General features: G+C 34.5%; 1 non-coding gene across 1 annotated transcript; it reads left to right on the top strand.

Moving 5' to 3' along the window:
* Positions 1-5,666: 5,666 nt before the first annotated feature.
* Positions 5,667-8,976, top strand: LOC105768097 (60S ribosomal protein L12-2). Its single transcript, XR_001125767.2, has 6 exons — positions 5,667-6,628; positions 6,718-6,785; positions 7,170-7,226; positions 8,046-8,102; positions 8,362-8,429; positions 8,554-8,976. It is a non-coding gene; the product is annotated as a 60S ribosomal protein L12-2 (transcript).
* The last annotated feature ends 218 nt before the right edge of the window (positions 8,977-9,194 follow it).

The following is a 9,194-nucleotide window of genomic DNA, read 5'->3' as shown; positions in this document are numbered from 1 at the left end:
AAGCTTGTAGATATAGATCAATCAAAATGGTAAGAGCTCGATGAGAAAGCTTTATCCGCTATTCAATTGTGCCTCACGAATAATGTGTTACAAGAGGTTTGTTGAAGAAAACAACATTTGCATTATGGAAGGAACTAGAAGCCTTACATGTGACAAAATCTCTGGCCAACATGTTAGTATTAAAACAACGTCTTTACACGTCCAGAATGACCGAATGTGAGTCCATTAGAACTCATATTAGTGAGTTTGTTATCCCTCTTAATGACTTAAAAAATCTTGAAACAGAGATTAGTGACAAGGATCAAGCTATGTTGTTGTTATGCTCTTTGCCCTCTTCTTATAAAACTTTCAAGGAAACTCTAATTTATAGGAGAGATCATCTCTCGTTCAAGGATGTGAAAGGAAATCTTCTGAGCAAGGATAAACTCAAAAACGATTAGGCCCAAATAAAAATTTAGACGAGCAAGTCTTAGTTCTAGTTACAAAAGGCAGACAACAAACCAGAAAGACAAATCGAAACAAGTCTAAAGCAAGGTCCAAATCTAGAAATCGTGACAAATATTGTGGCTATTGTAAAAAGGTGGGTCACATTAAGGCAGGATGTTGGAAACTTCAAAATAAAATCAAAAGGGATGTCGAAAACAACGAGAAAGATAAGCAGAAAGTCGAAGTTGCTTATGCTAATGTAGCCGAGGACAGTGGTGATAATTTCTTGTTGGTGTCAATGAGCAAAAACTCTCATCTTACTTCCGAATAGACCTTAGATTTAGGGTACTCCTATCACATGTGCCCCAACAGGGACTGGTTCTCCACATACAGTTCAGTTGAATGTAGAGTTGTGATGATGGGGAATAACTCTCCATGTAAAATATCCAGGATTGGAATAATACAAATTAGGATGCATGAAGGACCGTTATGTGGCTTATGCTCTAAATGTTCTACTAAATTTAGCTAGGGAAAGCTCAAACTAAGGGTCGTTAAATACGTCTTTCTGGGATGTCTACCGGTACAAAAGGTTTTAAATTGTGGTGATTGAAATTCGGTAAAATAATTGTTAGCAAAGATGTTACGTTTGATGAATCTGTTATTTCTTGATTAGAAAATAGGACTTTTACTTTTAAAGACACAATAAATCAGAGTGTCTCGAGCAAGGTAGAGTCAAAAGCCAAAACAATGGGTGACATCCCAACGAGCAAATGTCCAACATCACAATGACGCGATGAAAAGAGGTATTGTCCCGACGAAGAGTCACATGACGTCACAACAACACAAAAAAATTCTAATTCTTGCATGTTTGAAGCCATTTCAAATCTGTTTAGAGCTCCATCTGATCCTCAGCTATCCTCACCATCTTAGTTAACTACTTATAAATTGGCTCATGACAGGAAAAGACGAGAAATCTAACCACCACAGAAATATTATGAAAAAAACCTAGTGGCTTATGCTCTAAGTGTTGTCGAGAGTATTGGTTCAACTGATCCTTCATGTTATTATGAGGCAATTCAAGCTTCTGATTCTAGCAAATAACTCGTTGCAATGGAAAAGGAGATGGATTCGCTTCAAAAGAACGAGACTTCGAAGCTAGTTAAACCACTTATCAATAAAAGAATCGTTGGTTGCAAATGAGTGTTTAAAAAGAAAGAAGGTCTAGGTCCTAATGACACTAGGTACAAGGAAAGACTGATTGCAAAGGGCTATAGTCAAGTGGAAAGAGTTGATTTTCATGATGTTTTCTCTCTCGTTGTGAAACATATGTCTATTCGGGTGCTTTTGACTCTTGTTGCATCAAATAATCTTGAGTTAGAGCAGTTAGATATAAAGACTGCTCTCTTTCACCGTGACCTTGAGGATGACATCTATATGCAACAACTGAAAGGCTTCAAATTTGAAGGTAAAAAAGATCATGTTTGTCTCTTACAAAAGTCCTTGTACGGTTTGAAGCAGTCTCCTCAAGAATGGTATAAAAAGTTTGACTCCTTCATGTTGAGTATTGGTTTTTCTTGAAGTAAGTATGGCAGTTGTGTTTATCTACAATATCTTGATGATGGTTATTTTATATATTTGCTGCTTTATGTTGATGATATGTTAATTGTGACTAAGAATCCATTTGAAATTGATCATCTTAAAATCATGCTTAACTCTAAGTTTGAGATGAATGATTTAGGTGCAGCAAAGAAAATTTTGGGATGGAAATTTTGAGAGATAGACATTTCGGGAAATTATTTTTATCGCAACAAAGGTACATCAAGAAGATCTTTAAGCGATTTGAGATGCAAGATACAAAATCGGTAAGTACTTTTAGTTGCACACTTTAAACTCTCAATTTCATATTCCCGACAGAATGAAAAAGATGAAAGGTACATGTCAAAAGTACCTTATTCAAGCACGGTTGGAAGTTTGATGTATGCAATGATATGCACTCGTCCAAATATTTCACATATTGTTAGTGTTGTTAACTGATACATGGCAAATCCTGGTAAGTTACACTAGCATGTAATTAAGTGGATTTTCATATATTTACGGGGTACTTCTAACATGTGCTTAGAGTTTGGAGGAATTCAAAAGGGTCTAGTCGGATATATTGATTCTGATTATGTAGGAGACTTAGATCAAATAAGGTCTTTCACAAGTTACCTATTTGCTTTTGGGAATTGTGCCATTAGTTGGAAAGTGACACTTCAAGCTACTGTGGAATACATGGCAATTACAAAAGCAGTAAAAGAAGCAATTTGGTAAAGGGGCCTGTTCAGTAATTTAGTAAGCGAAAAGGGGACAACTATCGTATATTGTGATAGTCAAAGTGTCATGCATCTCACCAAAGATAAAATGCATCATGAGAGAACGAAGCACATAGGCATTCATTATTATTTTGTTCTAGAGGTGATCATTCAAAGGGATGTTCAGATTCTTAAAATTGGCACAGAATACGATTTGACCGACATGTTGATGAAGAGTCGTCTAGTTTCAAAGTTCGAGCTTTGCTTGGACTTGGTAAGTATCCGACGAAGAATCAATTAAGCCCACAACAGGGCCCGGCAAGGGAGTTAGTTCAAATACGAGTCAAGGTGGAGATTTGTGAGAGAATGCTTATATGATGGTCAAAATTTTATTTTGGCTTTTCTTCTCCTAGTTAAATTATGTTTTTAGTTTCCCACTTAAACTATTATTAACCTAGAGTTGTTGTAGTCATGTATACTACAAATTTTCAGCATATAAATAGACTTTAATTACTCACAACAACATATCTAGATTGAGAGAATTTTGTTCTTTGTTTTGAAGGTTTTTTCTTGTGGGGCTTCTAGTTTTTCTTTCAATTCTCTCCATCTTTTGTACTCTCCTTTATTATAGTGAAATCTCCTTTTGCCTGTGGTTTTTTATCCTCCTTTGAGGAGTTTTTCTACGTAAAATTTGTGTGTACGATCTTTTCAATTCTTATTTTCTTCACTTTATTCGTTGTTTAATCAAGTTTATCCCCTACATTGTACTATTCGAAAGTTTTCATTTAAGTCACTGAATTGTTAAAATCGATGTTGTATAGCCTTCTTTGTTCGCATCACTTATACTAATTAAAATCTCTCATTCCCCTTCTCTTCTTCAGCTTAGTTTTTTTTATGAAACATCTTTGAATATCATGAATCTGCGAACAAAAATTCAAATAGCTTTCTTCTCTAATCTTTAACATTGATTGTTAGATTGACTTCAATATAAGGTACGCTATTCTACTTATCGATGGGCATTGATCCACCATATCGATCGCTGAATTGTAGCTTGGAGCTTGCTAATCGAACTTTTAAAAGAAAAACATAACAACACAGTAACTTAAAGAAAAACTTTCGCATAGTTCAACGACTTAAAATAAAAACTTACGTATAGTTAAGGGACTATTTTAAAACTTTTTAAAACTTAATTAGCAACACGTAAACTTACTAATAGTTTAATGATCAACCAACCAAATTATTAAGCTTTATTTTTTTCCTCGAATAATTTTCAGAATCCATTATCTCACATCAACTTAATTTATTCAAAAGAAAATAAAGAAATAGATGTAAAGTTATTTTAATAATAATTAAAGGCTTAAAAATTTATCGAAAATGACATGATATATAAACTCTAAATCCCACCAACAACTCTTGGCATAGAGCGAAGCTTAAAATAGTTAGTCTTGAATTTCATTATTAGATTATGAGTTTTATAATTACTTAGACTATATATTGTTTTAGTTTTTTATTTATGAAAAGTTATATTGTGTTTATACTTAAAATACAGTAATTAAAGAAAATCTATTTCCGAACTTTGAGCGCACGAAATAAGACGTAAGATTAATGTTATTTAAATTAAAAATGGAAACAAGTGAGAGCGGCGTAGGCTATTTATGAGTCCAAAAAGTCAATTTGCTGTTAAGAAACGCGCTTTGGAGTAGACTTTGAGAGTCAAGACCCATCACAGATCACAACGTACACGTCTTGTTCGATCCTCATGACACACAACAACAACCGATTTTGTAATATATTTAAATTATAATTTGCCTTTTTTTAATTCAAAATTTAAATTCCTACAATCATTTTTAAAGTTAACAAAATTTGATTTTCACAGTACATTCTTAAAAGTAAAAAGCATATGGACCACTTTTCAAAAGTAGGACGGATTTGAACTCTTTTAAAAGTTTATTTCTTAAAGTCACAAATGGCCCCAAATTACATACAATTTTAATATAATTACTTTTTAAAATAAAATATATATGAACAACTTAAAATAAGTTTATGTTAGTAATTTATAGCTTAAACAAAAATTTAAATCTCGAATTGAATCGAGTTTTAACAAATAAAAATGAATATAATGATTGAACTTGATCTAAACACCTCTATTTGAACATTAACACTATGTTTAGTTGGATGGAATGGTCATTTCATTTTATCCCTATTTTACGGTGGAGCAGTTATTTGATTCATTGAATTCTCTAAACGTTGAATGATTGATGCCTACTCTTTTACTTAAAATCGTTGAATAGCCATTCGGTAGAGGGGGTGTTGAATGGCTATTCCAGCCTCTTCCTCGAATGACATCTTTTTCTTCCTCAAATACTCTTTTTAGGCCTTGAAAATAATCATAAAATAAAATAAAACTTGAAATCATTCAACACAACAACAAAGTAAAATTGTAAAAATAAAGAGAGAAAGAAAGCAACAACAATGATCTTATAATTCTAGGCATTTGAAAATTGTATACAAAGAAAATTGCATGATGACTGCACTGATTTTGGGTATTTTTCTTCTTAGTGATAAGCATGAGTTTTGGTACTTAATTTTTAACTTAGGAAAAGAGGAAAAGAGAGGAGAGAGAATCACATATTAGAAAATTGTGACTGTTGAAGCGGTGGAAGACGGTGTAATGTGGGTGGAAACTTTAAAATGTTTTTGTAGATTTATAGTGTTAGAGGTGGATTTAGAGAAAATTAACATGAGAATTGAAAAGAGGTGGTTGATCTAATCCAAATATGAAATTTTGAGTAAGAAACAATGGCGGTCGATGGTTGATGTAGTGGTGAACTGTGGTTTCTGGAAAACATGATGAAGCAACAGTTTTGTAGATATACAAATTAAGTTATACAAATTACAGCTCCACTCTTTCACCCTTCGAGATCGTAACGCTCATCGCCGTCAACAGCCATGCCTCCATAGTTCGACCCGACCCAAGTCATCGATGTTTTGGTTCGAGTGACCGGCGGTAAGGTCGGAGCTGCCAGTTCCCTAGCACCCAAAATCGATCCTTTGGGTCTTTCCTCGAGACATTGCCAAAGAAACCGCAAAGGACTACTGGAAGGGTTTACGTTTCACCGTCAAGCCAAAGTGACGGTGGTCCCCTTCGCTGCCGCGTTGGTCGTTAAGGCACTGAAAGAGCCAGACAGGGATCGTAAGAAGACAAAGAACATAAAGCATAATGGGAATATCAGCCTGGATTTGAGAGGAACGGCGGGAACTTGCGTTTCTGCTGGGTGTAGGGTTGATGGGAGAGACCCTAAAGACGTGCAGCAGGAAATTTCTGAGGGGGAAGTTGATGTTCCCTTGGAAAAAAAGAAGGTTCTTTTTTGGGATATATATAAATATTGGGAATGTTGTATTGCAGTTAATACGCTTCCCTGTTTACAGCGTGTTTGGTTCGCTGTAATGGGTATGCGGTTACCCATCTATTACGCGCGTCCCACCTATTCCTTTGTTTGCATTACACCTTAATTCCGTTCCGCATCTATTACGGACGTTGGCTGTAACAGCCATTCTGATCTTCAAGCACGGATTAGGGATTCCCCCCCAATTCCTTACCATATTTTCCATTTTCTGCCCTCATCCTCTCCGACGTTTCGCAAGGTAAATTTTTTTCCCTTCCATCAATTTCTGCTTCTTTTATTCTCATACGTTTCTTTTCTTCTCAGGTTTTTTTCTTTTCTCCATTTTGTCAAAGAAGATGACAACATTGAAAGCCAAAGGGAGGGCAAGGGCAGTGGAAATAGAAAGGAAAAATGAGCTTAAAAATCACCATAACTCCAACTCCGCAACAGCTGATTAATCTCTCTCTTTTGATGACATTGCCGACTTCTTCTCTCTTCCCCTTGACGACGCCGCTTCCACTCTTGGTATTTTATTTCTAAGCATTTTATTGGACAATTCAGTTACTTTGGTGTTTTTTAATTTATGATTTCTATATTCAATCTTCATCCCTCAGGCGTTTGCACCTCTATTCTCAAGAAAATCTGCCGTGAAAATGGTCTCGACAGATGGCCTCACTGCAAGGTAACCTTGCTACCCCTTTCTTTGCTCCATCCTTTTGCGTCGCTTGTCTTTCATCCCATGTCTCAGATTCCCATCGAATTGTTAGATATTGTCATCTTCTTTGATGGGTGGTTTAGATTTTTAGTATACAACAAGAAATTTCTATTCTTTATACCTGCTTTACACTCTCTACAGTTAAAAAGGCATGGTTTTTTTCTTCATTCTATTTTCCCCTTTTGTTTGGGAAATCTTTTAATTTTGTATTTTTTAAATTGATATAGCTGAAACATTTTAAATGGCTATCTACTAGATTCATATTGTTACAAATTCTTTTTAAAAATTAAATTTATGTTTGAACCCAAGCCTAGAGGTAAATGTTTTTCTGAAACTGTTGACTTGTCTTAGCCGGATGCAGGTTTAGCTGCAGCTATACTGATACAGAACCTCAGCAGGATATCTATGGTATTCTCTTGTTAATTTTCTCGGGCTTTGCATGTTATTGTATGTGTGAGTTTGTTTGTATTGTGACCTCTGGTTTTGAAATGGGGTTATGACTATCACTATAAACAGTTTTATTTGCTAAATTGCACTTGATCACCTCTATTGGAAAGGTAAACTGACAAATTGCTATTAATTATCTTTTCATTTTTAGTCACATGTATGCTAGATGCATATGCATTACTTTTCTTCTGTTTGTCCTACTCCTGCCATAATTTGAATATACAAGTACTCAGAGCTACTTGAATAACTGTCCCCTCTACTTATTATGAGAAATCAAGACATAAAAATAATCGTAAAAGTGGTTAGGTCACTCTTTGGTTCCTTTTTAGAACTTAAAAAAAGTCTACTAAAATAATAAGAAGAAAAAGGAACGGAAGAATTTTAAGGTGATTCTTGATTGGATGTAGTTTTCTTTAAGGGTTTGTATTGTGTTTATTTCCTTCTTCACGTAGCATTTATAACCATTTCTCAAAATATTCATCATAAACTCTTTTGTACAACTTGTATATACGTTTTTGCACTGTTTTTCATCATCTTTTTCTTTACAATTCAAAATTTCTGTAATTTGTAGCTAAGGGAGATGAATATCACAAATTTAGAGAGAGTGTCGCGTTTATAGCAATATGTATATTTGTTATTTCTATAAACCAAATACATACATGCATACATACATACATATATGAACATCATGAATACAAGTTGCATTGCTCCATATGAATTTTTTGTAATTGATATAAGTACAGTTGACTATTTGATGGTAGAATGAATGTTCTTCTATAGGCTGCTACTGCATATTCAAAGGGAGAGTTGGAGTACGCGGCTTATCTTTCTGATCAGGTGTGTTTTCTACTTGGGGGATGTTATGAATCATGTGTTGCATATAAGTTCAAAATGTGATGCCATGTCATTGGAAAATTTTGAAAAGGAAACATTGGCAACAAAAATGAAGCAACATGAGAACTGGGGATAATATCCCATAATTTTTTACTTGTCTTCTTCTCTGCTTGACATCAATATGATGTCTTATGTCAAAACTCGTGCCAAGGGTTGGCTTTAAAATAAAATTCTGACTTGCTAATACCTTGCATCTGAGTAGGAAAAGATACAAACTAAATTGGCACGGGAAGCAGATGAAAGGGCAAGCCAGAATATATTTAAAGCTAGGTTAGTCCTTGTATAACTAACTGAAAGGGCAGACTGTAAATTCTTATCAACAAATATACAGTTGCTACGTTCTTTTACTTTCATTAGAAACTCGGTTTGGTAAGGAGCATCTTTCCTACTGCAGGTAACCTATTTGTTTGACAAGATGGAAGAATGGTTGGGGATTGTTTTGTTTGAAGCGTTGCAGAATGGCGCGGCAGTGCTAGATTTAAAGAAGTTGGAAAATCTATTTTATTATATTTTTGATACTTAAAGTTGGGGAGTTTCCAGTGACACCCTAGTTGTTCTATCTTCGATTTTGTTGCTGGCATGAGTTGATTTGTTTGGCATTTTATAGAATAGATGAATTAGTCATATTGTATTTGTTACGTGGATTATGGTTCATGGCTTTATCTTACAATAATCCTTGTATTAACCTATTCATCCAACAATAATTTCTTGTTCTGTTGGATTCATCCAACTTTTTTGGACCCTGGCAAATTTTACATGGTCGCCAAAGTAAACAGAACATTTTCTTTGTTGACCAATATGCATGATATCTTTATAATTCCACGCTTTTTTTTAATTGAATATGCAAATAATTGAGAAGTAGGGAATTCGACATTATCCCCTTCATTGCGGTTTTTGGTTTCTATGGCTAGGACCCATATATAGAACGCAGGACAAAGCTTATACTGCTCTAATGTTATATTCAACTTATTTATTGGATATATTTTGAAATGTTTATTACCTGGTAATGTTATTTTCAGGCTTGTATGCATATAT

The sequence above is a fragment of the Gossypium raimondii genome, chromosome 4, assembly GCF_025698545.1.
Source record: "Gossypium raimondii isolate GPD5lz chromosome 4, ASM2569854v1, whole genome shotgun sequence".
In the NCBI taxonomy this organism is placed as follows: Eukaryota; Viridiplantae; Streptophyta; class Magnoliopsida; order Malvales; family Malvaceae; genus Gossypium; species Gossypium raimondii.
Note: the sequence above shows the minus strand (reverse complement) of the source record. Positions and strands in the feature narration are given on the sequence as shown.